A 14503-nucleotide genomic window follows, 5' to 3' on the forward strand; every position below is an offset into this window, starting at 1 on the left:
GCTACTAGTTGACTTTCTAGACTGAGGACATGTCTATACTGGAAACTAATATTGGCCACATCTACACATTCATTAATGCTCAGTGGTTACTGCACATTTAATCTAGTACCTGTATAATCAAGTACTAAATAAATGTGCAGTAACCAGAATTAATATGCAGTAGCTCTGGCAAATGCCGTTTTAGTGACTCTACTTCACAGTAGTCTGATAACACTGCGTAGTAGCGTATTAGCACTGCCCATGCTGTGACACACTACTGCACAATGTTATTAGGCTACTGTGCAGTTAGTGTCTTGTGTAGATGCGCTCATTGTTGCCTACGTTGAATGTTAAAATCTAGGTGGTGGCATTGAAGTCCTGAAAATTACTTGGATAAGAAGAGTCTGTTCTCTAAATACAGTGTTTAGTGAGTACAGCAAGTTACAATTTAAGCTTAAGACAAAGAAACAACAGAAACTTTGCATAAGTCAAGAACATAAGTCTATACATAAGTCTGACATAGTCCCAAGGACCGAATGTCCCCTGCAGCTGGCCAGGTGTTCAGGAGTCTTTGGGGTCTTCAGGTCTCTTTGGCATATGGAGCAAAGATCCATAATTCTCATTTTTGCTTGCTCTTTCATGCACTGATCCTCCTGCTTGGTTGCCTTGACAATAGCACGTCAGCTCTTTGCCCCTCTCAGGGTGTTTATCCATTGGTTATCTGTTGTTTTTATGGTGCTCCTGTTTTTTTCCCCCAAATGTTGTCACTTTTATGAATATGTGGTGCTGGTTACAAAGTGCTTACTCAAGCAATCTAATTCTGTTGCAGGCCCTTGCTTTCTTATGTCACATACAAGTTACATTCTTAACTCACATACAGGTTATATACTCAGCGTTTATCCCTTCTGCTATATGAAAATAGCCAAAGAGCTCAAAACTGTTTTTGACTATACCATGCCATTTTCCAACAATATCAGTATAAGTTAAGTTACTTATTTAAGCTCCCATATTGTCCTATATTGACAATCATGTTCTGGTATAAGAAGTCATTTCTTTTAACTCAAGAGAAAGGTAGTTAGCTGTGTTAGTCAAGTTTGTTGCTTTAATATAATAATAAAAAACACCTTTGTTCACAGAACTTTGTCTACCTTGGGTTATACATCTGTCTGCAGTCTATCACAAACTCTCAGTGGGCATGTCTACATGAGATGGTTACTGCACAGTCAACTGATTAGCTGAGCAGTATATATTGAACATCTACACATGCACCACTATTAGGCCACAGTAAACTAATTTACTCCGCAGCAGGATAGTACTCATAAATACAAGGCCTTATCTACAGTACACACACGTGTAGACACTGACCTGGCTGCTTGCTGGCTAGCCCCATGATGAAGCACCCTCATGCCCCAGCCAGTCCCCTTACAGCACATTAAGTGAGGAGGAGCAGTCCTGGACTGGCAGGCTAACCCACCCCCGGGCCCCTGCCAGCCAAGGATGCTCTGACCTGGCTCAACGTGCTGCACATGAATAAACTTGAAGTGTATTGCTCCTGGGCATACATTCAAATGGTGTGCACAGGAGCAATAAACTCCAAAGCAATAAGCCTGGATTTTATTCATACTCATATCAACAGTGATTCAGCAGTAAGGGAGCTGTGTGGCAATTCAGTCACCGCGGAGATTTGTGCAGCGACAGCAAGAAGAATTGTAAGTGGCAGCAGCCAGGTCAGAAGCACAAGCCTGTCTTGGACTAAGCTGCATTATTTCAGCCTGACATTTTTAAAAGTGTGCCAACCCCTAGCTTAAACCAATCATACTTTCTAACTACCATAGCATTTCTTAGTCTGTTTTCTAAAATTATATCCTTTTCAATTATAGGAATTTTGCAGATTTTTTCCAGGGTATATTGGTGCAGCAAAATGTACGCATCCCTGAAACAGGCCCATCCTCATGAAAGGAAATGCCTTGGTCTAGGGATTTTCTCAGGAAAAGAATTTTTGGTATGATTGCTGAGCAGTTTGTTCCTGATGGACTTCATGTGAAGTTGTATAATTATAAAGAAAACCACTGGGATCACTTGATGAACTGGCAACATATCACCATGTGTCTCTTCTGTTGCATCTCAGGGCTGGTTGATATTGCAGCTCATGGAACTGATGCATTGCCAGTGGCCATGGATAGGATGATGCTTTCATAAGCTGTTTTTGTGGAAGTTTCCTCTTTTATTACTACAAACATGGAAGAGCCATGTTGGATCTTCATGTTCATTAGTTACTGTTTGGGGCTATCTTTGGTGTAGCCATTTGCATATTTCTGGAAGTGTTTTTCCATGGCAGCATTGTAATAGTACAAGCATACTACAGGGCAGCTGGTTCTGGCGAATTGTCTTTGTATTGTATCCTGCAAATGGGGTCCCAGAATGAAACCAAATTGATCACAATAATATGTTGTTCTTGACAGTGTGCTGTTGCTGGCATTATGCCTTTGCTTTTCTTATACTTGCAATGAGCTACACTGTTGTCAGCTGAAGAATCTGTTCAGTATCAGGCCCTGATACAGTTGTTTTATGTTGTGTTATCTGTAATTGCACTATCCATCAAAGGCATTCAGAAAGAAAGATCACAAAGAAAAACCTCATAAGCCCTAATTATGTACAGCCTTAGGGTTCAGATTTTCAAGGTCACCCGGAAATTTAGCATTTGAACATACAAGCCCCTTAGATGAGTTTGAAAATTTCATTCGGAGCCAATGTCTTGCTGAGAGTTTGATATTCCCTCAAAAGACAATGAAGAACACAAAACGCTAGTCTTATGATATCCGCAGACTTTCCCATTTAGGAGATATGGTGCTGTGTATGACAAACCAGTTGGAGGTCTCCTGCATCATTTCCTCATAGATCAGACAAACTGCATTGTCTCTTGAAAGGGATGAAAAACACAAATTGTGTATGGTAGGTGATCTTTGCAAAGAAAAGGTTCAAGTTCCTTGGTTAGCCAAAGAGTAAGAAAGTATTCCTGGACATGTTTGTTTAGTCACTCAAGAACAGAGATGATTTTAGTAAGAATACTGAGGTTCTGGTATACTGTTAAGCAAGAAGGAAAACCAAGATGGTGTTGGAAATTCAGAGGGCTTCTCAGTCTCTGATGCCACTTAACTAAGATTGAGGGGAAACTTGTAGTCAGCTTTGTATGACTACTTCTGTTAATGAATTTGTAGCTGATGTGCTGGTATTTTTTCTTTAGAATTGCATTGTATCCTCCTTGCCACAGGCAATAACATGTTATTTCCAGTATACATCAACATAGCAAATATAGGTATAGTACAGCACAACAGTAGCTAACTTCTGTTCTACATTTCCATGAATCACAAGTGCTATTTTTAAACTACTTATCTTGTACAATCTCTGAAAAAAAACCTTTGCCTAAGTAAATATTTCCTAGTACATTACTGAAATTGATCAGCAAAAATAAGAAAACAATTATTATCTTTTTCTATACTGCAGATAATTGGATATCTGATATTCTGTAGACATCCAAAAAAGCAGGTAATTCAAGTGTGTTGATAAGTTGAACTTGAAATAATAGTTATTTCCTGCCATAATCTAGAGCATAAAGAATGGACTTTACTGAAGGACAGTGAGGTATGCAGTGTTTATATAGAGATTAAAAAAAACACACAATAAATTGTAATCACTGTGTTTTTCATTTTAATACAATTTAAGCCATACTTTTGTATGCTAATGGGTTCTTTGCTGTTTAGATAAGCACAACTTTCAGAGGTCTTTGTTTCAAATAGCATAGAGGAAACTGATTACTTTGCTGTATGATATCTCTTTTGTACTTTGCATTTTACTTCCTTCTTCATAGGGATAAAATCTATTGCTTTGCCCTGCTTGCTTAAATGAAAGACAAAATTTTCTTCAAGACTGGGCAGATCAGTGAGGGCCATAAAATATTAATGATGAAAGCTTGGGGAATTAAATGTATCTCTGACTATAGGATTGTCTCATCAGTACAGCATCTTCAGCTTAACCTAAGTCTTTTTTGTGATCTCCATCAGGAATGATATAAAAAAAATAATGTCTCAGTTCCGATTAAAATGGACATATATTTTCAAGTCATGAAAGGATTTTTTTTTTTTTTATGATTGGGTTTTTTTAACAGTCTTACATGTTTTGAAGCACCGTTTTATTTTTAAAATGTGAGGTATGCTTGCCAGACTAGTATCTCTTCTTCACCTCCCACAGTATTGTGCTACTCAGCAGACCCCTATTTTTCACATGAGATCGGAAGCCTAGAAATAAAAAGTGAAGTGACCTGTGACATTATACCTCTTGTCTTCTAATTGAGTTGAGTGTTAGGATAGAGAAAAGAAGCTTTACAGAATAGTTGCATTGGTAGAGAGGATGTGTGCTTTAGAGCAGAGGTTCCCATATTGGGCCCCAAATCATGATCTCAGCAGATGGGGTCGCTTGAGGTTGCAGGGGGTGCCACAAAATGGCTGGCATGGGGCTCCCCACAGTGACACTGAGCCTTCCTTGACCTTTTCCACCAAATCCCATCCACTAGGTTACAGAGGCCCCTGGGAGAAGGCAGCAGGGTGGGGAGCTCCGAGCCCACAGCAGACAGCCCTCATCCTCCCCACCATGAGCTCCACTTCAGCTGTGCTGCCTATGGCAGAGGGAACTAGGCTCTGTGCTCTGCTCCAGCCACAGGAGCTGCTGCCTCCCATAGGTGGCAGCCTGGGCTTGGGTGTTACTGGGTGGGGAAGGGGGCTCTGGACCCTGGCCCTGGGTCACCTGAGTGGATGTTGGGGGCTGTGGGTTGGGAGTGAGGTGCACTGGCAGGGCCAGAAGGCTATGGATCAGGAGTAAGGGGCACGTGGAAGGGTGTGGGGCTATGGGTTGGGAGTGAAGGACCATGCTGAGGAAATAGGGTCATAAATGGGGTCATGCTGAGGAAAAGGTTGGGAAGTACTTCTCTAGAGGCTGTAAAGCTTTGCTTGGTTTCTGATTGTGGGGAATGAAGTATGTCATTCTTCCCCCTACTCCAGTCCTTTTTTTCCCCCCACCATGATTAGTGCTCATATAGTGTAGGACTGATCTAGGACTGATCACTCTTATTTAGGACCAGGGAATGACAGACACTTGTATCCAATAATTTTTTTTTTTCACTTTCATTATTGAACTTGATGAATTTCTTGTGCAGCTGCTGGTTATGGTTTTGTATGTACTAAGAAGGATATCAAGGGCCAATACCAAGATGTGTGAGTAGACCAAAAGCAATTGTATGAATAGACTGCTACAGTTTGCAAGTAGTTGTTTCAGACTTATTGGCAATGATAAGGTAGCTGTGATGGATCAGTGGGAGTTTTCTAGATGGACACATATGCAGGACTTGGTATTCTGATTTTATATCCAGACTGTACAGCTATGAAAGACAGTTGCAACTCACAGGTGATAGCCCAAAGCTATATATATGCAGTATCAGTATTTGTATGATTGGGAAGAAAAGGTATTATTCAAAATGATGTTTATTTTAAATCAAAACTATATCACTGTGGGACTAATGCAATGCTCTACATGGCTTCAAATTCTGAACTTGATAGTCATTTCAAGACTATTACAAGCTAGCTGACCAAATAGCTAATAGTATACTCAGAGAAATATGTTAAATATTTTAGTATCTAATTGTTATGGAAAAAAAATGTAGTATGTATTAAGAATTCAATATCTCAATATATACATTTTGCATCTTTCAGAAGTGTTGTTTCTTTTTTTTTTTCATTCAGGTTATATTTTTCCAGTTAGATAAAGCCTTAGCGAGATTTAATGCATGATGTGTATTACAGAACAGTCCTTTGTATCTTTCAGATACAATGATGAAACTTAAAATAACTAAACAATAACATTATTTTCCAACTCTTTCTAAATGTTTAACTCAGGATCATTCATTTTATTTCATTGTAATAGTTTGATTAATTTTGCGTTTGCTATTTCTGTGTTCTTCTGTGCAATAGTATGATAGAATTTATAGCAATCTGTTTATGTTTAAATCTGGAAACAGGTGCATCTCGAGTAGAGCCAGGGAGGTGATCCTCCCCCTCTATGCGACGCTGGTCAGGCCGCAGCTGGAGTATTGTGTCCAGTTCTGTGCGCCCCATTTCAGGAGGGATGTGGACAACATGGAGAGGGTCCAGAGGAGGGCCACCCGCATGATCCGGGGACAACAGGGCAGCCCCTACAGTGAGAGACTGCGGGACTTGAACCTATTCAGCCTCCACAAGAGAAGGCTGAGGGGGGACCTGGTGACCGTCTATAAACTCACTAGGGGGAACCAGAAGGGTTTGGGGGAGACGCTGTTTCCCCTAGCCCCTGCTGGCATAACAAGGAATAATGGGCACAAGTTGATGGAGAGGAGGTACAGATTGGACATCCGAAAAAACTACTTCACAGTCAGGGCGGCTAGGAGCTGGAACCAACTTCCAAGGGAGGTGGTGCTGGCCCCTACCCTGGGGATCTTTAAGAAGAGGCTGGATACTTACCTGGCTGGACTCATTTGAGTCCCGTTTTTGTTTTTAGGGTGAGTGGTTTTGTTTGTGTTTTTGGGTTGTTCTCCCGCCCTGGCGGGGGGTCGGGCTAGAAGATCTATTAGGTCCCTTCCGACCCTGAAACTATGAAACTATGAAACTATGAAACTATTGCTACACTCCAAGATTCTTCATAAATTACCCATTACTAATCCAACACAGTTAACTAGCACAATTTAAGTACATAAGTTGCAAAAAAAGGTGTTGGCAAGAAAAGCTAATTAGGAAATAGATATTATAAGTAAAGCAGCAGAAAGAAATTAGATGGTGAATCCCCACATAAAATATTTGTTAAGAAAAATATAAAGCAATCCAAGCACTAGAATATATATATAATAACCTGCAACCCCCTGAAAGACTCCAGAACAGTTCTGCAGGCCCCCAGATCTGTATGCGGGATGACACCATGCTGCCACTTCCAGCAAATGATGTTTTGCTTTGAACAGTTTGAGGTGTAGTTTCCCAGAACCCCATGCACCTAGCTACTTGAAACTTGGCAGAATACATGCTCTGAGAAGGGGCTACCATTCCTGCAATTTTCATCTGAATCAGGCAAGAAATGACAGCGTTATAGACATTTTCATGATTCCCCATTATAGCCTATTGGCAAAATGTCGAAACATGTCGAAACAGTGACACAGTTTTGATTAAATGAAATGGAACAGTGCTTCAAAACTAAACACTGTCCCTTTGAAACAGTGAAACGGAAGTCAAAATGAAATGGTGATGTTTTGTACAGCCCTACCAGCTACACAGACGGTCCAGTAAAAAATCTCACCCACAAAAATCCTTGCCTCTATTTGTGTGTACGTGTGTATATATATATAAAAATAATTGTGTGTATAAAAAAATACACACACACATGGACACAGCCATTAAAATGATAATTTCAGAGTAAAATGCATAAATGTTGGGAAATGTTACCTCAGCAACCTTAATTAAGCCCTGCTTACTATTTTCAATCGTGGCCCATATCTCATTTAATTTATATTATCCTGACCACATTCTAAAAACAGATTAATTTCCCCAGGACATTTTTAGTGAACCTACCCATTCTACTATTGGAATATTTCAAAAACATTATGTAATCTTTATATCCCAGTTTTATAGGTGGTAAACTGAAGTATAGAGAGATGTATCCACCAATTTGAGACATGTAGGACCTGATTTTTCAGTGTACTTGGCATGATATAGCAATTTATATATTCAAAATGCAGCTTCCATCAGCAGTTAGGAGTCCTGTACTCAGCATTTCAGCAAATCATAGAATTATAGGATAGTACAGCTGGAAGGGACTTAATAAGGTCATCTAGTATAGCCCTCTGTTCGGTGCAGGATCATCCCTAACTAAACCATCCTAGTCGAGTGTCTGTCTAACCTGCCCCTGAAAATTCCCAGGGATAGAGACTTCATAATTTCTCTAGGTAGCCTGTTTTAATGCTTGACCACCCTAATAAGCATAAAGGATTTAATATCCATCCTACATTTCTTCTGGTGAAGTTTGAGGCCATTTCTCCTACAAAGAAAGAAGAGTCTGCCCATCTTCTTTGTAAATGCCTTTCAGGTATCTGTTAGCTGCTATAAAGTCCCTCTCAGTCTTCTTTTCTTCATACAAAATGGCCCTAGTTCTTTAAGCTTTTCCTCATGAGTCATGTTCCTAAAGCTTATTATTTTTTGTTGCTTTATGCTGGATTCTTTCCAATCTGTCCACACCTTCCTTGATGTGTGGGGCCAAAAACTAGCTGACATAGTATTTGCCAATGCCTTACCAGTACCAAATAGAGCAAAAGAACCATTTCCCTTCGTTTGCAAGTGACATATCTGTTAATACAACCCAGTCTGATGTTGGCTTTTTTGGCAACAAGTGCACATTGTTGATTTATATTCACCTTATGACTCACTATAAACTCCAGCCCCTTCTTGTTAGTACCGCTACTTAGCTAGCTATTCCCCAGTCTATATTTATGCATGCAATTATTCCACCCCAAATGCACTTTGTATTTGTTTTTATTGAATTCCATCTGATTAACTGTGGACCATTTCTCTAGATTACCATAGTGCTAGCCCTACATTCTTGAATGTCTGCAACTCCACCCAGTTTGGTGGCATCTGCAAATTTGCAAAGCACCCACTCAAATCCATCATCCAGATCATTAATGAAGATGTTACTCAATGATCCAAAACAGATCCCTGGGCAACCCTACTAGATACCTCCTCCTAATTAGGCATTGTGCCATTGATGACTATTTATTGAGCATGATGATCCAACCAGTTATGCATCCTCCTTACCAGTACTTTAATCTATTCTGCATTTCTTTAGCTTGTTATTGAGAATGTTGCAAGAGACTGTGGCAAAACCTTGCTGAAGTCAAGGTATATCACATTCACAGTTCCTATCATTTTATTATAGAAGGAAATCAAGTTAGTCAGGCATGACATGCCCTTGATGAATCCATGTTGGTTGTTCCTGATCGCCTGTTCTCCTTCCAGGTGCTTCAAAATATAAACCTTGAGGACATGCTTCATGATCTTTCCAGGTAATAAAGTCAAACTAACTGACCTTATTCTTTGGATCCAGACTCCCTGGATCCTTCTTCCCTTTCTTAAACATGGACACTACATTTCCCCTTTTCTAATTATCCTGGACTTCACTTGAGGTCCAGAATTTCTCAGAGGCTAGGGACAGACATTCAAAAAGCCTGAGCCTGAATTAATTCAATCTTTTCAGGTTAGTCTAACCTGCAAAGCTTGAACTGATTTGTATGTGGATACACATTCCCTTTTCATTCCAAAATGCTGGCACATCCCTGTGGTGGGTCAGGTTAGAAGTCAGGGAGCACTAGAGCAGCCCTCCCTTCCCTTCTACGGTGTTGAGCTGGGGTGGAGGGGTGTGGCTAGGCCCTGGCAGGACACTGATTAAGAAGGAGTTTCCTCCCCCTCGCTGCTCCTCTGAGCCAGCAGGGAATTACACAGCATCTGTCAGCCCATCAACAAAACAAAAGATTCTCTCATTAGTTAAAGCTCTTCTTAACTAACTTTTTCCATGAAAAGACTGGAGGGACATTACCAACTACCTGTATATTAGCTCCAAAAAGCCCTAAGCAGACACTGTTCTGTCTGCTTTTGTCCTGTCTGCCTTACACAGACACCTTTCAGCATTAGCTAGCATACCACGTGCTGGCTATGTCCATGCTGTGGGAGAGAGGAGGAAAGAATCTCTGCCTGAGCAGTGAATGGGGGCTGGAAGAGATGGGGCAGGGGGAAGCCAAGCAGGCCCTGCTCTGCCTGTAAGTTTCTGCCAGAACTCCACCCAGGGAGCAGAGGGGCGGGGCCAGCCATGCTGTGGAGCACACAGCCTAGCCCAGAGAGCATGTCAGGATGCTGGGGGACTCTGGTTTAATTTAAACCAGGAAGGGGTCTAGGGCAGAAATTGCATAAACCAGTTTAGCCCAAATCAGTTAAGTCTGATACTATATTCAACCAGGTTTATCTCAAACCAATTTCAATAATTTTCAAACTAGTTTATGTGCACTGAATGTCTGTTCTGTTACAGGTTTAAACCAGTTTCTGATCACTTAAACCGATTTATCTGTAATGTCTGTCCCTAGCCAAAGAGGATTGCCAATGGCTCTAAAATTATCTCCATTAATTCACGCGTCCTTCAGACTATCTGTATGTGTCAATTTCCATTGTGGTTTGCTAAGTAAGCCTTCCGACATCCATACAAGAGAACTAAATTATCTTCCAGTTAATAAAATGCATCCCCTATGTTTGAGTGCCACTTTGTATTCTTCTTTGTTTTCCCCTTTTTATTATTGCTTGTAGTTTGCTTTGTGCTCATGGCCTTGCTTTTTAAATAACAAATTAAGAGTGTTCTCTAATAATCATGTAGATAATCTCTGACTCTATAATGTAATAGCAGATACAGCAGAGTGAAGCTTTTTTTGATTTTTCATTATCTGAATTGGAACATTATGTTTAGCATGGTAGAGAAAACATGGAGGGTGCCTCATTTTTTCTGAATAAAATCCCCTATCATCATATAGTGATACTCTGTTTTGCACTCAACCTCAAAGGTTAGCCATTCTGGAGCTTAGAATATTCCCTCATGAGGCATAATTATTCCTCAGGCATACGTGAGAACTTGATGCAGAAATAGAATTAACATTTTATCTGTAAACATATTCCTACCTTGACATGTCTCCCATGTGAAAACACACAATGCTTTCAAACTGCCATTCTTACAATACATTTCAGTCAGTGTCTTGTCATTTACTAACAAAAGTGTATAGACATTTTAAGCCACAAGATATAATACAAAGAAGAGACTCACAAGATTGCTAGCTTTGTAAAAGTGGACAGGATTCAGTGGCCTAGGAAACATCTTCCAGTCTTATGTTCCTATTACAGGGAAAGTCTAATGAAAAAATAAGGAGTACCTATTTATTTTATAAAGTCACAGAAAACTGTAAATAATCTCAGGAGCACAATGGATACTCTGTGAACAAAGCTGTGTCTAAATGATATGACCTAAGCATCTAGTAAGGTAGGCATTATGATATCCATTCTTTTCAGGGTGAAGAACATCAGCCTTATTGAAACAACGTAGTACATTTTTTTTCCTTCTTTTCACTCCTAACAAATACACAAATGGCAAACATCGGTAGCCAGATGCTAGTCCAACATTATAGAACTAGTGAAAAATGCAGAGTAACCCAGCAGGACCAGACTGATTAGTCAGTTAACTGAACTGAATAATATGTCCCTATTGTATTCTCTCTCCTGGATTAGTTACCAAATGTTAACTTTATCATCAGAATTGCCCTGCTAAAAGTTTGCTTCTGTCATTACAGTTCATGTAATTTCTTGCTCATATACACACACGCCTATTTCTGACACTTCTCTTACTGATGGATTGACCTTCATGATTGGCACATGTGTTTTCCCATCCAAACTAATTGTTTATGCTATTTAGACATTTTGGTTGAAAGACAGTTGAGAAAGTTAATGAGAGACTCACAGTAAACAAACTGTTACAAAGAGTTCTCCCTGTCATAGCAAACTTTAAGTGTCACAGTGAGACACCTGTCTGCTGGTTTATTTTTCATTAGTGGGAAATGTGGTTACAGTTTGGTATATATGAGACAGCTAAATTCACAGAGCCAATCATCCTACTGCTGTGTTGGGAGCACTGAAACTACAAGATTATTCATTCACTTGCACTAAGAATATCACATAAACAATTGTGAATTTACTTTGAGGAACCAGTGGTTGGTCTCATAAAGGTGAAAGCACCATACTAGAGGAATTTATAATGAGAGTACAGAATGATTCAGCTTGGAAAGAAAGCATTGGACTAAAATCCTGAAGGTAATTCAAACAACTCTTATTCTTGCAAATGTTTCCTGTAGTCTTGTGACTAGAACTATCAAACTAATGTTAAGAAATGCTCTATAAATATCCTTTAAAAAAAAGTCTTTAGCTATGGTCACACTCAGGTATTTGTTTTCTCAGAATATTAGTTGCAGTCAAACTTAGCAGGTACAAATGTTTGCAAAATGTGGATTTTAAAGTTCAAGAAGCGGTCCTTGTATATACATACACTCAGAGGAAAAAATGCCCTCACATGATGCATCTGACAAAGCACTAACAAATGCAACTTGGGTAGCAACTACATAATGGAGATTATCTGTCAGAGGTATAACAACCATGAGCTGTGGGAGGGGCAGCAGCATGGCATGGGCTGGCTGTGGCAGCTGAGGTGGCGATAGCAATCGGTGCCATTTTTGTGTCCCTCTAAGTAAGCACCCAGAGCTGCTTACTCACTACTAAGTGAATAATATCACTGAAAATGATCCAGAATGGCTCAATTCATAGTTTATCTAAGCAAAAAGATAGGCTAACTTTGGATTTTTATTTGTTCCAATAATTTGTACAGTAGCTCATTCCTTGGAGGAGCTGCCACTCACCTCCTTAAAACTGGAGTAGCATAGAAGAGCAGAACTGTCCAATTTCAGTGCCACTGGAGGCCACTTGTGCCCCACATATGTGGAACATGTATGCTGTGGGTCATATATTGTGGATGTGGATCCCTCCAATCCCTCCATCTCAGCCACATGGCCCCTCTCGGGTCCCCCTGCCACGTGGACTGTATAGGTAGTGCACAACCCCCAGCCCCTCATTGTGCAGGTCGTGCATAACACCCTCCTGGGCCCTATCCCAGTTTGCAGCAGTGGCAGATCCCTGAAGTAGAGAATCAGCTACACTGGGTCTCAGGGGTGGTCTCACACTATGCCACCGCTCTTTTATATATTTTCTTACTTTTACACTATTCTTTCATTAGTGAGAATACTGCTGCTGCTAGACCAAGCCATAATGTTCAATTTTGCAGTATTACTGATTGAGCTACAGAACTTGGTGAGAAAGAAGAGCATCCCTGGACGCTTGCAGACATTAAAAAAACAACAACCCAAAATGATGCTTTACTTTAAATCCCACACAATCCCACACCAAATCCATCACATGCCCAGAAGAGGCAGGACATTAGTTGGACCCAGCTCAGTCAATGTCTGTATAGATTGGGGCTTTTTTGGGGCTTTTATCTAATAGCTGATTGAATCAGCTTGAGATAAAAGTGCCAAAAAGCCCCCCTGAAGTGCCCAGTTCATACACACGCTGCAGAGCTGGGTCAAAGTAGTGTACCACTTCTTCCAGTAAAGCATATTTTTGGGTTTGTTTTTTTTCAAATGTCTTCAAGCAGCTCCTGAGATTATGTCTGTATTCAGGATGAAGTAGAGACAGCTAACATGATATACTGTTTCTAGCACCTTACTTGCTCTGGGGTTTGGCATGGCACTATTGCATATAAAGACAGCTGCCTTTTTTTCCCCTGATACCCTCCAATAATTTGGATTCATTTATTTTCAAAAGTTCTCATGGACATTTTTTCTCCTCAGTTTTTCCCTGGACACAGATAGTTTCTCCCTGGGTTTCATTTCAGGGGCCACACTGGACTGTTTCAATTTTTTAAGTTATTTGTTTCTGATAATGCTATAGGAAAAGCAGTTGAAGTTGGAAAGATGAAATTGGTAGTGTAAAAGATGGAATTGGCATAGATAATAGTCCTTGTTGAGAGCCAGGTTTGGGAAAAAAGGTGTTTTAATGTTGGCAAAGTAATGAGGATTTGAGAGCCCCCAACTGACTGTGAATATATGTGTATGTCAGAGTTGATGGTTAGGTCCAGCAAAATCCATCAGCTATAATGTGAGGGATGTTTTAGAGTGACTAGAAATGTAATGATAAACTTCATAATTCATGGCAAAAATAAACATTTCTAGCCACTTCTTTTTCTAGTGAATATAGGCTCTACCCCTATCACAGCACTTAAACCTTATGTTTAACTTTAAGCATACGAATGAGATTCCTTTTGAAGCTAACAGTACTATTCATGTTCTAAAAGTTTAATGCTTGCTTAGTTGCTATGCTGGATCAGAGCCATACTCTTAAAAACTGGTATAAACCAAAGTCAACTAAAATAAGGAACCAAAAATCTAGGCTCTGCTTCAGTGGGCGAGACTTGAATGTTTTCTGTTGTTCCAGTGTTACACAAATGGAAACCTACTGACAATGGTAGAATTACAGAGGTTGTAACCCGAAGACTCGTTTTACCAGCCACACCAGAGCAAGTTCCTAAGCCAGCCCTGTTCACACTTGTATGGCCCTACAGGACAAAAATGAGTTCCATTTGTGTGGTGATGTTTTAACTGAAGGTAGTCTATATAATGCATAAATTAGTTCTGGCAGCGCGGACTGGAGCAAAAGAAGTCTTGCAGGGCTGTGCTGTCATCATAGAGCCTCAAAGTCACATTATTTGTTGCTTACTTTCTTTCTGACCACACCATTCCTGTTCTTGGGCCAAAGTCCCTACTTCAGCA

General features: G+C 40.2%; 1 protein-coding gene and 1 pseudogene across 1 annotated transcript in view; both read left to right on the top strand.

Moving 5' to 3' along the window:
* The window catches only part of MGAT4C (MGAT4 family member C), a 125658-nt gene that overhangs the window by 72579 nt on the left and 38576 nt on the right, over positions 1–14503 (top strand). The window lies entirely within an intron of this gene.
* Positions 1984–2509, top strand: LOC112550984 (annotated as a pseudogene).

This window comes from Alligator sinensis, unplaced genomic scaffold (assembly GCF_000455745.1).
Source record: "Alligator sinensis unplaced genomic scaffold, ASM45574v1 scaffold90_1, whole genome shotgun sequence".
In the NCBI taxonomy this organism is placed as follows: domain Eukaryota; kingdom Metazoa; phylum Chordata; order Crocodylia; family Alligatoridae; genus Alligator; species Alligator sinensis.